The following is a 19,063-nucleotide window of genomic DNA, read 5'->3' on the forward strand; positions in this document are numbered from 1 at the left end:
ACCCGTTTGTCAGTGGGCACGAAATCGGAGCATATGCACTATAACACTGTTTTTTATATTCAACCAAGTCCTCATTCATAACTCAGTCAAATCATAACACAGACAAAAATACAGTATACATACATTTCAAATAAAGTGTAACTTAGGACTTTAACATTATCGCCAGTATATAAAAAAAAAAGTGAAAAAAGAGAAAAAATGCTATGCTAATTCTGCAATCTTCAAAAATTTGAACAAATGTAGTGTAAAAATCATCCTTCAAACTATTATGGGAACTGCAGTGTTGAACGAAGCCCAAATATGCCCATACAAACAACATGGTATATATATATATACTGTGCACATTTGTTTTTTCCTTCATGCAACATGAGTCATTTTGTCCATTTATTCAGACCGACAACACGCGGTTAATGAAATCATTTCAAACTACACTTAAGCCTTGATCATAAACAGGAATAATAAGTTACGTCAGCCCTTGTGGAATCCGTTCAACGATAACGGGCTTTTCAAGGGGACATAGGAACAGAAAGACCACAGATGCACTGCAAAAACTCGGCCTCAAAAAACAAGAAAAAAAAGTAATAAAATGAGGGAATATTACTTGAAATAAGCCAAATTATCTGCCAACAGAACAGGAAAATTTGACTTGCCAAGATTTCTTAAAACAAGTAAAAGTATCTAGCCTTGAAGAACCCACAAATATCTTAAAACTAGTGTAGCCAGATGAAAAACAAGTAAATTTGTCTTGATACAATGAAACAATTTAAGAATTATTTTCTTAATATGTAGGAAAATGTGCTTAAATTCAGCAAATACAAGTACCATCATCTTGCAATAAGGATATATGTTAGGCAATATATCTTAAAATAAGTAATGTTACACTAAAACAAGTACATTCGTCTTGATACAATGAAAATGTAAGAATTATTTTCTCAATATGGAGGCAAATGTGCTTAAAATCTGGAAATGAAAGTACCATCATCTTGCAATAAGGCTATATGTTAGGCAATACATCTTAAAATAAGTAATTTTACACTAAAAACAAGTACATTTGTCTTGATACAATGACACATTTAAGAATTGTTTTCTCAATATGTAGGAAAGTTTCCTTAAATTTAGCATCCAATGCTCATGCAATATTCTTGGAATATCATGAAATTTACAGAGAAAAATACCATAATATGCTTAAAATCAGTAATTTGACAATGTATATCATACTAGAAATGTGTAGTTCTTCTGTAAACCCAATGAAAACACAGTACAACTGTATAATATATTATGGTACTTTATTGAAAAGTTCCAATTAACGGTGAACATACAAGACATGACAGTAAGTTTTGTAAAAACAACAGTTATACTGTAAACTTTATTACAGTTACGGTATTTTATTACAAAGTTCAAAGGAAGTTGCTGGCAACTAAAGTTACCAGAATTCCTTTGCAAAAACATGGTACAGTGTATAACAATAGGTTGGCATAGATTTTACAGTCAACATTTGATTATTGTAAATTACAAATGGAAATATCTTAATAACACCTTTTGGAAAACAAGATACAAACCATCGTTGATGAAAACCTTAAGAAACTAACATTCTGTGAAAAACAGGTTGAACTGATCCACTCACATGTGTTGTATACTCACAAAGCATTGTTGAGATCTTGAAGAAACAGGATGTGGACATGAAGGATATCCCATGAATAAGCAAAAGATTAGCCACTTGCCCAGAGTTGATGAAGAGCAATGAGTCGCTGTGTCCAGACTTGACTGAAGAGGGCACCCAGCATGGTAGAGTCTCACACAGACACAAAGTTCAGGAAGTTCTTCTTGAAAACTCGTATGTTGACATCAGGTGATCCTCTCTGCAGCCAAAAAAACAAAGCAAAGGCAAAGTTAGATTGATGCAGGGCTTGAGCATGATGCTGAAACAGATACACATTCACTGCCTTCTGGTAAACTGAGCTCCAATGATAAAGTCACCTTTATAGTTAAACAATATTAATAAGTCAGGTTCAATGTTGAATAAGGACATATTTTAGCATAAAGGCATCATTACAATGTGTTACATGTCTGTAATCTTGCAGCCTACAGATGAGTCCACTCAGGCAATCAAGACCATCATCACGTTTCACGTGGTTCGGGTTTCCAACCAGGGTAACAGCCCATCCAATTAATTCCATCATTTAAAAACATGTTTGTATTTTTTTAAGATACACTCACATAAAACCTTTTGATGTACCCCTATAAGCAATAACACAATTTTTATTGCAAAAAAAGGATAAACTAGATTACAGTCGAGCCTGTTGTGGATTTGTATAACTGAAATACTCAGTGTACAATAGCTGATATATCTTCCTCCGCCTTACATTTAAATTGTTTTAATGAGACCCAGTCCAATTACAAACAATGCCCTCCTGCATTTACCATTACATTTATAGTACATGTCACCTGTGTGCAAAGACAGAGTTGCAAACCTATTTAGGGTGGATTTGGGAAAGATAGTACACATGACGATATGCCATAGAATTAATTAAATGTTTCTGCTATACGTGGAACTAAATTTAAGGGGGATATCAGTTCAAACCACAAGAAAATTAATTGAGGATGATCAATTGAGGTAGGTTTGAGTTGTGCTTGCACCTATCATTTGCTATACTGAACTACATCACTGCTTACCTCGATTTAGCCTCGACAAGACTGGTGTCTGAGTCATTAGGTCCAGACTGAAGACAGGTGGGGACCGAATCTCCTGCAGACATGCCATGATGTTCAGGAAACTGGAACTTAAGGCAGGCGTAGTCATCATTACTGCTTGAAGACTCACAGGTCAATCGGTTGTCTGTGGGCTGACATGATTCTCTCTACAGCCAGAAAAAAGACAATTGAAAAGATTAACAATAATATAAATTTAAATAGCATTTACAACATGACAAAGTGGTTACAACAATAACAATTTATTCTGTTGTTAAATTAACACACTGAACTTAAAACCACTTACCACCGTTTATCCTTGACAACTTGGATCCGATCATGGGTCACACTAGTGGAACAGCAAAGAAGGTGTTGAGGTTCATGCTGGTAGTCGTAGTCACACCTAAAAAGAAAGAGTAAGGAGATAAAGGACAAGGGGAAGACGTACATCCTCTTCAGTAAAACCAAAATCATCTCAAGCATCAACTTTTGCTCTTTTCAATGCTAATGTTGTAAATCAAAATGAAAAGGCTAGATTCACACTCAAGTGCCCCATGTTGTCGTCATCATAGCGGCCAAGGTTTGATTTCCGGTGGGCCCTTTGCTGCAGATCCTCCCCTGTGGTGCTTGTGTGCTTTTGTGTGTTTCTCTCTAACACAAATAAAGAAAAAACATCTGAAAAAATGTCATGCTTCGGGAATTTAAATAGATTATAATCTCACCGTGTTGCTGGGTGTCATTAAGGTCACGAAGTTGTTCCATCCAAATTGGATGACAATGTCTGAAAGGTGGCAGGAGAAAATAATTAGCATTTGACGATAAACTAAATGTTCTTAATTTTCTGTACATAAATGTAAACATCGACTCAAAGGACACTCTTTGGTGACGTCCTCATCTGATAATGTGGACGGTAAATTAAGATTTGATCATGAAACCATCCCCTCACTGGACAGCTCACGGAGCTTCTGAGGAGCTGTGAGCCGTCATGTCCCGCCATAGCGCAGTTATAAGCGTCATGTTAACAACAGTCACGTGAACAGAGTCCCGACCACGTCAACAGCATCAAGTTAAGAGCGTCACGTTAACAGCAGTCCCGACAGCATATGACACAGCGCAGTTTAAAGCAGTCACGTGAACAGTCCCGACGTCACGTGAACAGACTTGTACAATAACGTGTCTGGTCACGTGACTGTCCGGACTGACCGCTCCGGTATATGTGAGCTTGTCTACACATGTCTGCGTGGAACCAGTTTCAAAGCACTTCAATAAAATGGTCGTTATTAGATGAAGTGTGTAGCACGTGACCCCTCAGGTGTCTTAACCCACCTGCCACAGTAATGAACCTATAATACGAATGTTAGCTACACATTGCCTGAGCTAACATGTGGTAAAGTAAGCTAATGTTGGCTCCTTCAACACAGAAACCGACAACCTACGTTACATCGACGATGTTAAAGAAACGTGAAGACACTTAACCATCAGATAGCTAAGTTAACTTACTCTTGACGTCCAAGGCGACACAGAACTGCAGAACACCATGCCTCGAATTCAAAAGTAGCTACCCGCTAGCTCACATGAGGCTAGCTCAACCCCTCACCAGAGAGCCGAGTAGAAACCTCAAAGTGTCACTAACGTTGCCCGTTCAATACAACTTTTACTCTCTGAAATTAAATTAAGTTGGCATTCTTACCTCAAGAAGAGCTGTCATGTCAGGAGGCTGTTGTTCAATCTGTGGCGTTTCGTGAGTCACTGAAGTAGGAGAGCAGCGCGCAGCCCAAAGTGCGGAGAAGTGGCGCGAAACCGGGTTCAACAGTTCAATCTGTGATCGTTGCTTTCTGATCACTGCACCTGGCCTCGCCTTTGAACTCTCTCTCTCTCTCTCTCTGTTCTCTTGTCTGTCTCTGGCTGTCTGTGCTGTTTCTTCTCTAGTAACTAGATTATTTGAAGAATACAATACAATAAAATAAAATCGCAGGACAGGACATATTACATTTAAGAATTTAAATAATAAAGGACATTTAAAAAATTATAAAAATGAAAGTAAATACAGTGTATCTAAGTGTATATTAAGTGAAAGCGGTGTAATGTTCATTGATGTTGTTCAATTTGAGGAGGATCTGGCCAGAGGTGATTTATTGTAAAGTCTAATAGTTGCCAGGCATGTTCTCCTGTAACTGGAAGGTTCTCCTGTATCTGGAAGGTTCTCCTGTATCATGAAGGTTCTCCTGTATCAGGAATGTTATCCTCTATCAGGAATGTTCTCCTGTATCAGGAAGGTTCTCCTGTATCTGTCCTTGTGAAGCGGAGCTGAAGCAGTCTGTTGAAGAACGTGCTCCGCTGTCCCTGCAGTAGGTGGTGGAGAGGGTGCGGTCCATGTTCTCCCATATGGACAAACATTTCTTCATGTCCTCCTCTCCACCTGTTCCGGATAGTCCTCTTTGCAGCCAATGATGGAGCTGGCCTTCCACACCAGTTTAGTGAGTCGGTTGGTTTTCTCCAGTTACAATGCTGCTCCCCCAGCAGAGTACGGAGAAGTTCAGAGCACTGGTCCAACAGCCTGGTAGAACATCACCAACATCTCAGAGCACTGGTCCAACAGACTGGAAGAACATCATAATTGAGATTTTTCATATATTACAAACATTTGAGGACTTCCTTGAAAACCTTCAAAGGAGTGCATTTGTTTTCTTCTCGTTTTTTAAACCGCTACCAAGCAGGGATGCTAAGTGCTAGATATTGCCAGCCTACATGGTTGGGCCCCATTTGGGAGGGGCTACAACCTGGAAAAGAAAGCTAAAATCTGACATGTTTAGAAAAAAAGAAGCTAAAATCAGCCCAAACTCTTAACAGGGTCTCAGATTTATAAAGCCACACACCCTCTTCAAGTCCTGGATTTCAGACAGCCAATTAACTTTTGTGGGTGTTTTGGGGGAAATTTCACCCCTTCACCTCATTGTAGGCCCTGTCTTGAGTGTTTGTGTTCAATTTTGGATATCCAGGACTAATATTTAGGAGATTATGACCATTTTTGCACTTATCAAAAAATATGCGAATATAAGAGAATAAGGCCCAATTTGACCATTTGGACCTTTTTTGGGGGCCCTTAAATTGCAGCTATCAGTCCCAAACTTTAGGGTATTCATATTCAGATGTCCCTCTAGAGGATCCACATCTCTAAGTTGCTTGAAAGTACGAAAAATTAACTAAAAGACTGGTTTTAAGGATTTTCCTCTTGTGAAGGTTTTGGAGGCGATTTCACCCCATGACCTCAATGTATTATATTTAGGTAAATATTATATGTAAGGTTAATTTGAAAGACAATTAGGAGGTTACGGGTCAGTTGGCTGAGTAGTGTGTGTGTGTGTGTGTATGCATGTGTTTAAAAAGATGTTAGTGTCAGAATTTATTTTAATTTATTCATTATCATTTCTGATTACAAATATTTGACACAGTGCTGTCGTTGATGTACATTTTATGAATAAATAAAAGTACACTTGTTCTCTGATCTTGAGAATTCACATTTATCTTTTATTGAAGAGGGAATCTATGACAGATCTGCTCACTGATGTCATCGAAGGTATAGGCGCCAAAGTACTGAATGGTAATATGTCAGAATTTGGACTGGTGAAAAACATATTTCCTTTTGATTCCAACGTACAAGTAAAATACCATCTTGGAGATAGAATAGAATTGCACAACAGTTCAAATGACTCAGTGTTTTCCCCAGATATGTCTATTATATACAATTGTGTTCTGTATTTGGTCTAGGAATACATAATTGCTCCGCTGTGTTTTAATATTGACACCAAAACAATAAACTCCATTGAGTTTTTATTAGTGCTGTGAAAAATAACGCGTTAAGTCAGTTAATTAAATTACAGGTTTAACTAGTTGTTGTTTTTAAACGCATTTAACGCATGCGCAGAATGAGCTTCCAATCCGTCTGTTGTTGGTCGTCTCTAACCAGCAGCATGTCATTCTGTCTCTACGTGTCGCGTTAACACGACTCCGACCTCCGTCGCGCGCAGAGCTCGGATGCCGGGCGTGAAAAAGTCACTTGCACCCCCCCCCCCCCGTCAACAACTCTTCTCGGAGCTCTTGCCTGTCTTGAGAGCCCTGTAAATGTATATATGTGATTAATCATGATTAATCCACAGAAACCTGTGATTAACCTGATTAAAATTTTTAATTGTTTCACAGCCCTAGTTTTTATCTGTTTTAATTTGTAAAGAGATGGAAAGGATGGGAAGCTTGAAATAAGAAAGTCTGACTAACAAAGCAGTTCTGTACTTGTCAGTGTTGACCAAACAGCCTTATGATTATGTCAATTCTTGTTTCAAGCATTAACTTGCTCAAAACAAGTAATAACATCTCATTAACAAGTTTTAATACCTTATTAAGATAATTAAGGACTAAAACACTTAAAACAAGTGAAATGCTCCAACATGAAAACTGCCTTGTAAGAAGAAATATCTTGTCAGTCAAAAAACAAGCATAGATTGCCTTAATTTGAGATATTTCATCTTACTTAGATTTTAATTTTTGCAGTGTGTGCCGGTTCCTCTCTACATCTGGTTTCATAATTCATTTATGCACACATTGATATGCATGACGATGCTCCACAACACTGGTACAGCAAGGAGAGAGAGAGAGAGAAATACACATGTAATTGATTGATTGATTGATTGATATATTTATTTGTCGTTTGCCAGAGTACAGGTACAAAAGCATCGAAATTACAAGAAAGGGTGGATGAAAGATTACAGCATAACATGAGGGAAGAAGGCGAGAAAAAACACCAACCCCCCGACTATGCCCCGAGAGGGGTACAGTGTGGGAGCAGGAAAAAAACACCTTAGCACATAAGCACATACATTTTAGACATGACTTGCAACGAGTAGGAAGGGGGGAGGGGGGGTAATCCAACAACTGGGTGATCTAAGCCCATCCATTGGGGGCAGAAGGTAACCAGCACCGACAAGCAGCCAGCCGGTCCGGCGCCAACACAGCAGCGCCAGCACAGCCCCGTCCGGTCACACTGGAGGTAAAAAGCAGGCGAAGGCGTGGGATGGGGGGAGGGGGGTAGTGAATGCGAATCAGTATTATTGAAAGTTCGTGTGTGCGTGTTCTGGTATGTCGTCCTCCCCCAGGCCACAACAGACAGAGTTCTCAGTCCGCAAGATGGTCGTTGCCATGGAGATAGCCTTGAAAGGTCCTGGGAGAAAAACAACCACAGGTGTCTGTGGATAGGGGGAAGGGAATGAGAGAGATTCTCGTTTCAGTGATCTTCGGGGGAGTTGTTGTTCCAGTAACGGCCTTGGCCAAGGCACGTCCTGTTAAGGGAGCCGAAAGCAGATAAGATTGGGATTGTTTGGTCTTCCAGTAGCTGCATTTTTTGCGCAACCACTATTCCTCCATCTTCCTCCCGTTTGCCAATAGAATTTCAAATCGATCCACTTTCATTTGCAGAGCCGTCAGCTTCTCCACGATGTTATCATTCTGGCGGTTTAATGCCACAGTCTGAGTGCCAACAACTCTACCCAACGTCAATCATGTCGGGCAGCCTTAGGGGGCTTTTTACAGCTGTCACCGTTTCCTTAATTTTCCGATAAGCCAGGGCAGCGCCAAATCCAAACAGCAGAAATCCTGTAATCATAGTTCCGAATAGGTAGATGTCTTCTACGTCCTCCACGGAGAGTGGTGCTAGGCACAAGACCCGCCACTTCGCCCACGCGTCCATCGTGTATCCAGCAACATTCGTCCCAGCAGGACAGGCAGGTTCCCCCGAACCCGAGCTTCTCGTCGAGAAGATGGTGTCAATTGCGTTTAAGGACCAGTTGATTACGTCCATGGTTTTTAGTTCGAAGAGCGATGCGTAGAGAGTCTCTCCAGTATAGAGACAAACAAGACATGACAAGAGAAGCCAAGCAGGGAGGGGAAGGTCATGGGGAGGAGAGGGAGAGAAAAAATGCGACCGCCTTCGGAGAGAGCCAGAGAGAAGACCATGTGAGTGTATCAGTTACATAAGAGAGATGCAGAAGTTCAGATGCTGGAGCTTCTATCCGAGTTAACCAGCAGATCCCAGTGATTGGATGGCAACCCGCTCACTACGTAAAACTAATGGACTGAATCTGGTTTGAACTGGAGGAGTTAGTTCTGCCAGAGCTCGACTTGGTACTGGCCTCGTGTTTTCTTTTACAACGGTTTGAATACTAAATGACCCCCGACTTGAGATCACCCTGAAACGGATGTTTAGAGAAACTAAAGATGTCCTTCGCATTCCTGAAAGCCCTCTGAAATACTGCCCACCAATGTACTGCACTATAATCAAAGAGGATCTTATCATGTGTGTCGTAAACATTTTATCTTTTTTACTTCTTTTTTTTCTCCCAATAGTCATCTTGAAAGTGCAGCTGCAGGGGGCGGGCGTTCAGGGAACGGTGCAGGGACAAGGTCTTATCGCCGTCAGATGGTGATGATGGTTAATCAGCCCCAGCTGTGGTTAATCTGACTGTCTGTGTGTGTGTGGTGTGCATCTCTTCCCAATAAAGAGCAGTATGAACCGAGACAGCTCTCATTCGGTCTCCAGTTCACGACATGACCAATAAAAGGTTTTGTTGAATATAACAATCTGTGTTGCTGCCTCTATATTCAGTCACGGGACGACAGAGGAAGCCGTTACAGTGACCTTTCATCAAACAGCTGAGCGTTAGGACGTGTTTTAAGGAATTCCCCAACGATGAAAATGATGACAGAAGCTAATCTAAGGATATGATTGAGCTAAGGGATGTCACAGTGAGAAAAGAAAGATTATTTTAATGACTTTGGTTGTTGGCATTGCAGTGAGAAATGTTCTCAGGCAAAAACAATCCATTGATGGGTCCTAACAGTCAAGCTGGGGGGGGGGGGGCAACCAATTAGCTGCGGCACGATGTCTCTAAGCCAATCAGATCGTTGCTGTCAAACTTTACAGGAGTTCTCTACTCTGCAGCCATTTGTCGTTTCAGCTCGAACCTAAAGGCGAACCTCTTCCACCCCAGTCACCTCCAACTCCTTTCTTCACCACCTCCAGTGTCTGGACTCCAGGGGGATTCTGTCGGACCAGAACTCAGCATCACCGCCTCTTGTTCATGCTGGTCCAGGATAGTCTGATCGCCAAAGACTATGCACTATTGCATTTTGGTGATACCGATGTAATAAAGATTATGGTTGAATTCTGAATAAGTCTCTCCTGGTTCAAATGGCTACGTGCAGCATGTAAATCACTTGAAGTGATCCAGCAGAAACACATTTATGCAACTGGTTATGATGGAAACATCTGGTTGTGTAACAGATATTTCCTAGAAATTTGGATTTGGGGTATAATAGAAGGAAGAATTACTGCATTATAAACTTCCCGCAAATGACAAGTGGGTTCTAAAAAAGGTAATCTTGACCCAACCGGAGTGAATCGTGTGCCGGGTTCTTTTCGGTGAGCCCGTTCCCGAGGGACACCCCCAAAAAGAACACAACATATTCGGGAAGCAGGAAGGCCTCTAGTTACTGAATCCAATACCTGATTTGATTGGTGATAGGTCTGATGGGAGGGCGGAATTCCCACTACGAATACATGCTAAAATATTCTCAAAACGCTGGATTTGTTGAACTTGTTGAATGTTTCCTTGAGCTCATTAAAAACACTTCCCGCTGGGTCGCTTCCCCACATCAACGTCTCTCTGCTCGTCATTTTGCCACAACATTAAAGGTAATTATTACAGGTCTCTGCAGTTTCCCCTCCAGAATACAGCCTTTCAGCATATTTTAATTGGATTAGGGAGTCAGGTATAGATATACAGAAGGAGCTTGAAAAGTGGGTAAGTCTCAGGTGTACAGGTTGATTGGCAGCAGGAGAGATATTGAGTGGCACGCCAGACACACACACACACACACACACACACATACACAGATAAAGGGCAAGCAGGGGACCAAAGTATGAACACATGTTCGGCCTTTTGGCCATTGCCATCTTCGATAATGTTTTTTTTGCAACCAGTGGACGGAAATGATCATATGTGGAATTTGGAGTGATGTAGAGATGCGTATATATTAGAGATGCACCGATCAGGTTTTTGGTGCCAATCACCGATTACTGAAATCAGTATCTACCGATCACCGATAATACCGATCACCGATCACTGAAATCAGTATCTGCCGATCACCGATAATACCGATCACTGAAATCAGTATCTGCCGATCCAATAATACCGATCACCGATCACGGTGTCAATTGAAGCATTCTATTTATTGTGTAGCATTATTGCCTAGGACAGGGGTGGCCAACACGCGGCTCGCGAGCCTCATGCGGCTCTTTGCCTGGTGTCATGCGGCTCTTACGTTCATATCTAAGTTTGTGTTTTTTTGTATGTGCGTGTTCGCTATGCTTGAGTTCAATACGGTATTTTTCGTCAAACGCGCATGCGTGAGATGAAAAAAACGCAAAGTTTCCCAGTAGGGCACGGGTCTCAAACTCGTGGGCCAAACGCGGAAAGACCACATCCGAATGTCGAGCGGGCCGTTCTACGGTGGGTTACGCGAATGAAAGTGTCCGAAAATCAAACACTGCACTTACGCCATGAACGCCGCATTATGGGCAGCTGGATGTCCCGCACTATGGCTAAAGTAGTTTACGGTGACGCTTTCTCCAATTCAGCGGACACGGTGTAAGAGCAGCGTTGCGGGAGAACCGCATCCGAATGTCGAACACTCTCTTCGGCTAAAGTGGTTTATTGGTGGGCGTTTGATTACTCCAGCCCCCCCCCCAAGTGCACCGTTCGATTTTCGGACACCTGTTCTGATTGACACCATGTGAAGGAATTGCTTCGAGTGGCAACAACGGAATTAAGCCAGATTTGAAGAGGATTGTTCAAGGCAAGGAATCCCATAAGTCCCACTATGCAACATGCATAGTAAAAGAAAAACGCTATTGTAAATTATTCTATTTTTGTTTGTGGACTTGGTTGAACTGAGATAATGTGTGTTTGTGTGTGTGTGCGTGAGACAGTGTACACAATGTTCATTGTTGAACATGACAGACCTGTTGTCTTAGTACTGTAGGAGTCCATTTCTGTCATTATCATGTTGGTGTGTGACATTTACAACAAATCTGGCTGATCAGAGGTGTGTGTGTGCGCGCACACATATGTGTATGATGTGGCTCTTTGCGGTGACACAGTAAAAAATGTGGCTCTTAGTCTCTGACTGGTTGGCCACCCCTGGCCTAGGACTATGAGGAAATACATATATAAAGCAACTCAAACATTAAAGAAATTACAGATTTCTTTAAACATTTAGGACTTTTACTTTGAAAAATGTCCGAATTGATACATTAAAATAGTTTGATTGCTATTGTAGGGGATTTCAGATATGTATGGAATACATCTGCATTATTCATTTCCTGGAACTCTTGGGGAAATCTATTTACAGGACTTTTTTTAACATACAAAAGTCTGACTTATTTTTATAAACTCTTCCATGGTACAGTAACAATGTTTTAATGTTAGCATAATTTAAGCTAAATCTCAGAAACGATCTATAAAGATACAAAATCAGTTCATTGTTTACTTTTATATGTTAGTGTTTGATTTGTCGACATCTTATTTTGATAAACGGATGTTGTTTCACGTGGTTCTTTCCGCTAACTTTGCAAAACCGGATGTTGTCACTTAAATCCTTCCGTCAACATCAGTCTATAGAGGCAGACATGTGAGTGTCGGCTGAGTCGACCCAGAGATTCAACTCGGGGGACGGGGACGCCGCTCGGTGCGTGAGGATCCCCTCGTGGTCCTCTCACTCTGCGGCCCTCGCCGGGCGCATCGTCTCCGTTGCGGTGCGCGGCGATTGAAACGTCTGATAGTTTTTCTCGCAGATGTTACGTCATCTGATCGGCCGTTTTGAGAACGCCGATCAAAACCGATAATGGGAATATCGGCCGATATGGATCGGCGCCGATCAGATCGGTGCATCCCTAGTATATATCTCTGGGAGCGACCTCGCAGACACCCGTCAATCACAGAAAGCCCGCAGTATTTCAGAGGACTTTCAGAAATGCGGAGCTTTTGTGTCTTAGAACATCCGTTTCAAGGTCATTGGCAGCAGGAGAGATTGAGTGCTATGCCAGACGCACACACAAACAAAGAGATTGTGTGAGATTGAAGTTGGTTCATGTCGGCGTTCAGTCGGTGTGGACAGGACAAGGTGGTTCAGCATAGAACATCAGTATGTTAGCACCTTGGCGTTCACATTCCGCTCAAAGCACTGATGTGACTAAGCGAGAGAGCTGTTCGGACTCATTCACTCTAACAAGGTCACAACTTCAATTTCAATAAAACTTTGTATTCCTCATTTTGCTTTCTAAATAACACTTGGGTTGAACAAGAGTGTTTCGACATCCATTGGTGCTTCGCGGTGAGAGAGTACGGTACATTCGACACAAGTCTGTTCACGGTCTCATGCGGAACCCTTCTGATGATCTTATAGCTTTTTTATCGAATTGGAGAAAAAAACATGATGCTTTATTTCTTTTAGACCCTGAACATTGTGATCATCACGCCCACGACAGTCGCCGAGCATAACCGGGGACCTGGTAGGGACACAGTCCACGAGGCATTCGTGTCACGTCTCTGAATGGATGTCATAGTCTGGGAAAAAAGTTGATCTTGAGGAAAAGTCTGACATTCAAGCCCTGGCGGCATGTTTTATATGGTGATTTAATTGTATAGTTGCACTTATATTAGAGTGAGAAACTTGTGCTTCACTGATGATCTTTGTCAACTGCAGAGGAGGAGGCCTCACATCATGTGGAGGCAAAGGGTAGCAGCTTCTACAACGCTTCCTGCACCACGTCAGGGTGCTCCTGCTTCACGCACACCCACAACTGTGTGGATTTGGTAATCTTAATTGTATTGATTGTTTACTAAATTACTTTTTTAAAGGATGCTAATTTTAAATTTTAATTTTTGAAATCTCAAATACCCCCTGGAGTGCATAGTGTTATCTACATTTTACATTTGATATGGTTCAGCAATACGGCCTTTGTGTTGGCTCCCAGAAGGGACCGGTGGAGCAGCCGGGCCACAGCTCAGCTCCTGGAGGAGGAGGAGGAGGAGGAGGAGGAGGAGACGATGCTGCTGCCGAGCTGCCGAGTGCTCTTCCTCCTGCAAGAGCATAATTAAGATTAGCTACATACAAATAGCCAATCTTATCGCTGATGATCTTGTTAACCTATGAAGGTCAGATAGAGGCATCAGTATTAAACTGAGATGCTTTCATCATCAGCTAGAAGTTCTTCACAGCAACTTCAGCCGTGCAGTATGAGGAGCCGTTGCAATAATCACGTGCATCGATTTCGGAAATGTTACAATTCTGTTATATTCAACAACAAAATTTAAATAAAATGTAGAAATTGAAACAAAACAACAAGGTACAGATGCAACGGTAACCTTTTTCAAGGGATCACTCACCCTTTTTTTCTACATACAAGCTGTTATTGGGAGTATTTGCTTAAGTGCACTTCAATAAACTAGTTATGAACCCACATTTTCATGCAATAATCAGATTTATCCACGAAGGGGAGAGTTGAGGCTGCTGTTGTGCATGTGTGTTGTGTTTTATTTTTCTGTTAGCGTGAGCGAGAAATATACTCAGATTAGGATAAATCCTCCGTGGTGATTGTCTGTTACTTTAGAGCAAAGGTCATGGATGAGGTCAAGGAGAAGGGTGAGCAGCATAAATATGGGACAAGGCCGAATTTTCCTCTGTGTCTATTTGTGTTCACTAGATCAGTGTGATAGTTGACATCTGCATGGCAAAACACACACACACACACTGATGTTTTATCCAGTCACATTCTTGTCATCTGCTGTTCACTGTTTGCTTTACCATTTGAAACTGTCAATTTAGTTCATGATCAAATGCCATGTTTTATTTTGGTTCTGTGAAATAATTAAAAATTGTAATCAAATTAATCACAGCTTTCTGTGGATTAATCATGATTAATCACATTACCGATATTCTCGGTATATTTTTGTGAGAACATAAAGATTCATGACAAGACGGATATATAGATTTATACATTCTTTTTTTATTCTTTTATATCTTCATCCTAAACAGAATGTTTAAACAGAACATTTTTCTCTTTTTTGTCAAACCAAAGTCTTTGGGTTCCGGGGGGAGTGACTTTTCTTTTGCTCCATCCCGATGCGCGCGCACACAGCTCTGAGAGGACGGAGAGCCGAGAAGTGTTAACGCGACACGTAGAAACAGAAATGACATACTGCTGTGTAGAGACGATCAACAACAGACGGCTGTTTAGTTTAATAAAATAACAAAGACGTGCGGGCGGAGATTTCAGGGGGGCGGGCCAATTTTTTTAAATGTCATGCGATCTACCAATACTACGCCGCAATCGACTGGCAGGTCGCGATCGACGTATTGAGCACCCCGGATCTAGAGGAAGTAAAAGTCGTAACAAGGTTTCCGTAGGTGAACCTGCGGAAGGATCATTACGATGAACAGCACGACCGTCTGCATGAGAGCGGGACATAGCTCAGATTGAAGTGGTGTATTGGAAGCTCATTCTGCGCATGCGTTAAAAGAAAATAACTAATTAATCCTGTAATTTAATCATAACGCGTTAACGCATTATTTTTCACAGCTCTACTTTTATTACATTGTTTTTATTCAGTTACGGGTGCACATTAATAAAACATGCCTGTAAATGTACCAGTTAGACAATAGGCTGTTTTATCATCCGTAGTCCCTGGACAGCTAAACAACTGAATATAAGATTAAAACGACAAAGTTATGCATCGTTTAGCCTTTAACAAAGCATGCAAGGAAAATAAAAGAAGAGGATTTTATTACGAGCGGAAACATCAGTCAGGACGCCTTTATACTACATTGTCCCGTACTATTAGGACAGAGGCTCGTAAAACAAAATGCTGCAAAGGAAATAAATGAGGCATGCTTATGTGAAATAGAAACATGTGCTCGAGACAGGATTATGCTGCAGTAACAGACACTCGTGCAGGCAGATGAGGGTCGACTGGCAATCGCGAGACAGGTGACAGCAGACGGGCTGAGGGACGTTCAGCACGGACTGAATGAGGACAGTCGAGTGCCGTGACTGTTGAGCGCTGAGCTGTCTGTTAATGAACCTTTTCTTTCAATGAGCTGTTACTGTTGTTTTTTCTCGTGGTTTTCTTTATGGCAGCGTTTCTTAACCGCAATGAAGGTAACGAACACTGCAAGCTGCAGCGGAGCATTAGCCGAACCCTTCGTGACTGGAAAAATTCAATGTGATTTCCTCAAATAGGTATATATTTTATTAGTGCACACAATTAATCATGCATCTGTGTTCAAAGAACGGAACCAACAAAAAGATAAATTTCACATAAAAACATAACTCAATGAATATTTACTGCAAATCAATGTGACGTTTGTGTGTCTGAGTGACTGCAGCTTCCAGGGCTGCTAGAGTCGCGGCAGCCAGTTGGAGCGTCTCAAAACTGACACTTTATTCGTCTGTGCATTTCCTTCACAATGCTTTTGGTGTGAACCCAGCAGAACACGGCGAAGAAAAATGTAGGCAGACAATCTTTTGACCGTCAAAAATGGCCAGACATTACCAGTGTGAACCAGGCTATATCGAGTGTGTCTTGATCCCTGGAGTTCGCTCAAACCCAGGTTAAGAAGCACTGCTTTATGGGAAACGCAGACTGACATGTGGAGCTTTCGTCATTCAATTGAATTATTCCAAGTTTCTGTCAAATAAATACTTATCCCTCCTGTTACCTTCGGGTAAATTTGACCCCATTCAATGTTTAACCCTCCTGTTACCTTTATATTTACTGACATATTTTACCCTTGGGGTCAATTTGGCCCCAGCAATTAAAACCTCCTCCAGAAAATTATTAGAATTAATATTGTTTTCCAAGTTTAAGTGTGAGGTACTTTATGTTTGTTTGATGACTACCTAAATAGCCCTTTAAATATATAAAAAAGTTGATATTTCTTATATGTTTGACACAGTGAAAAACAGCCTGGGGTCAAATTGACCCGAAAGAACACCGACATTAAACATTGAATGGGGTCAAATTGACCCTAAGGGTAACAGGAGGGTTAAAGATATTTAAGTTTTTCAACGCCACACTTGTTTTCCCTAAGTGAGATTGGAAAGTTTCATTTCCATTGCACCCATCAGAACCAACTAACATCCATACACCATTGGCACAGCTACGGGAGCAATTTGGGGTTACGTATCTTACCCAAGGACACATTGACATGGAATATCCAAACCAGGGAATCGAACCACCGATCCTCTGATCGAAGGACGACCCTGCTCTACAGCCCCTGAGCCACAGTATTCAAGTGGCATTGGTTAATTCAATAGCAGTGAGTAAGAGCAGCCTAAATACGACTTGAATTGCCCTATTATTACTATATTAGTAACCATCACCTTCTTTGTTGGTCGTTAATTAATTTCCAGCAAGCGACTCCACATGAAAACTCCCCCGAGCCTCACCTCTTTCTGTTGGAAATGTTGTGTGTGCTTGGTAATTAAGGGACTAAAGCGCTGATGAGTCGTCTGACTCCAGATTAGGTTCCAAAGCCACTTCGTATGAGTGAGTTGATTTAATTGATTCATGCTGGTGATTTCCCCCAAAATCCAAAGTATTGATTGATATTTAGTCCCGTCTGTTGACTGCCCTGGTTTTTTTATTTCACTCCTGAGAGAGAACAAAAGTTGAGAAACTGCTAAAAAAAAAGAAATTGTGGACTTTCTATGTCTAACATTCATCTAGTGCTTCTATTTTCCCTAATATTTAAAATGAAATCCATTGATTTATCTGCAGCAGAAAAGCAACATCACGAGGCCACCGTTTCAAAACCAAAAGAATGCCTTCATCAAAAGATTCTCTGGTCATTTATCAGGGAGGCGCGTCCGTCTCCGAGCTACAGACAAACAGAACTGTCCCCGGCTCTGAAACAACACGGTTGAAAAGCAACGGTTGTGATCCGTAAACGTCGACTGGCATAGAGCAGTCAGCGGGAGTGTGACGGATCGTAAAACTCGGAACGTGTCACATGTCCAGCTAAAGTCTTTCTGCTCCCAGCTCTACAGATTTCTCCATGTGCTACCAGTCGCAAATACTCATCATTCACGACGGATGGTCAGGCTGCAGATAATAAAGCAGACGCAAACATGGTGGGCCTAAGGATTCCTTTCCCTGGACGTGTTCAGCCGTGTCGGGGTTTCAGAGCCCAAGGAGAATGTTCTGAAATATGTTTTTAAAAAATTATTCTGTTCATAAAATTAGCAACAACATTCTGGGCCTCGAAAATAGTTCAACTAAAAATAACTTTGACAGTGCTCCACAGAGAGTCAAAGCAAAACAAGTGGGAAACCACTATACCGCACCATTCGAAACCTCATTGTTTTCATGATTTCTATTGGTAGCATGTTTTTTTTTTGCCTCTTTCCTCTTTTTTTCCATTCCTGCTCCTCATGTCTATCCTAACTCCGACTGGCATCTTGACATGGGAGTGTATTAAATCTCATACCGGAGCACTCGTTGTTTTTCCACCTTCAGGCTTTCTTTCAATCGGTGTACGTGGCGACATGTGGACTTCACATTGCCACGCTCCAAGACCCAATCCTAAAGGATTACACACACACCAGATGTTCTCCCGCTCCTGACATTTCAGTGAATACATATTAGAACGTTAGTCGATGGTCTCAAACTGCCATCACCTTGGGCCACCGTGTGTCCGTGTGTGAGAGAAAAAGCATCAGTCTCTGCTCACACAGGGATCTGGAAAGGGATGTCCATCACACAAAGGGAGCTCGGAACTGACACCGATTTTTCCTCTCGTTGCCCCCCCACCGACTGTTATCAAAACATTCGACAGCCATAAACGCTGTGAAATATCTTGATGGCTCGCCCATCTCCATCATCATCATCTGTCACCGGGGCAACAGAGTCAGTTTTGTTTCATTCAATTCAATGGGTTGGGAGGTCAAACAAACACAGGACTTTCGACCAGGAAATCGATGTTCTAGTCGCGTTATTTTGAAGTTGCATAAGTGATGTTTGTGAGATTTGCATTGTTAAAGTTACTTATTTTAAGACTAAATGTGTTTCTTTTTTTCTAAACCCATTGAGCCTCAAACTCAGGTACAGAAAAGCATGCTTCATCGCGTTTGACTGCCGCATCGCGTGTCATCCATCAGCCTCTTTTTTTTCTTCCACATCCTTGATTGCCAGTTGCAACCAACCTCCACTGACTTGGAACTGGAGATTTAGAGAGTTATGGGGGGGAATTCACTGGAGCTGCA

The 19,063-nt window shown here is 41.6% G+C and overlaps 1 long non-coding RNA gene across 3 annotated transcripts; it reads right to left on the reverse strand.

Annotated features, from left to right (window-relative positions):
- Positions 1 to 1,269: 1,269 nt before the first annotated feature.
- On the reverse strand, positions 1,270 to 4,508 carry LOC130209696 (uncharacterized). Of its 3 annotated transcripts, none has more exons than XR_008834677.1 (6): positions 4,379 to 4,508; positions 3,411 to 3,469; positions 3,230 to 3,363; positions 2,996 to 3,091; positions 2,674 to 2,858; positions 1,270 to 1,859 (listed from the first exon to the last, which is right to left on the reverse strand). It is a non-coding gene; the product is annotated as an uncharacterized LOC130209696 (long non-coding RNA). The 3 variants fall into 3 exon arrangements; XR_008834676.1 differs by having other exon boundaries at positions 3,230 to 3,339; positions 4,379 to 4,506; XR_008834678.1 differs by lacking the exon at positions 4,379 to 4,508 and adding an exon at positions 4,189 to 4,290 and having other exon boundaries at positions 3,230 to 3,339.
- Between the last annotated feature and the right edge of the window lie 14,555 nt (positions 4,509 to 19,063).

The sequence above is a fragment of the Pseudoliparis swirei genome, chromosome 19, assembly GCF_029220125.1.
Source record: "Pseudoliparis swirei isolate HS2019 ecotype Mariana Trench chromosome 19, NWPU_hadal_v1, whole genome shotgun sequence".
NCBI lineage: Eukaryota > Metazoa > Chordata > Actinopteri > Perciformes > Liparidae > Pseudoliparis > Pseudoliparis swirei.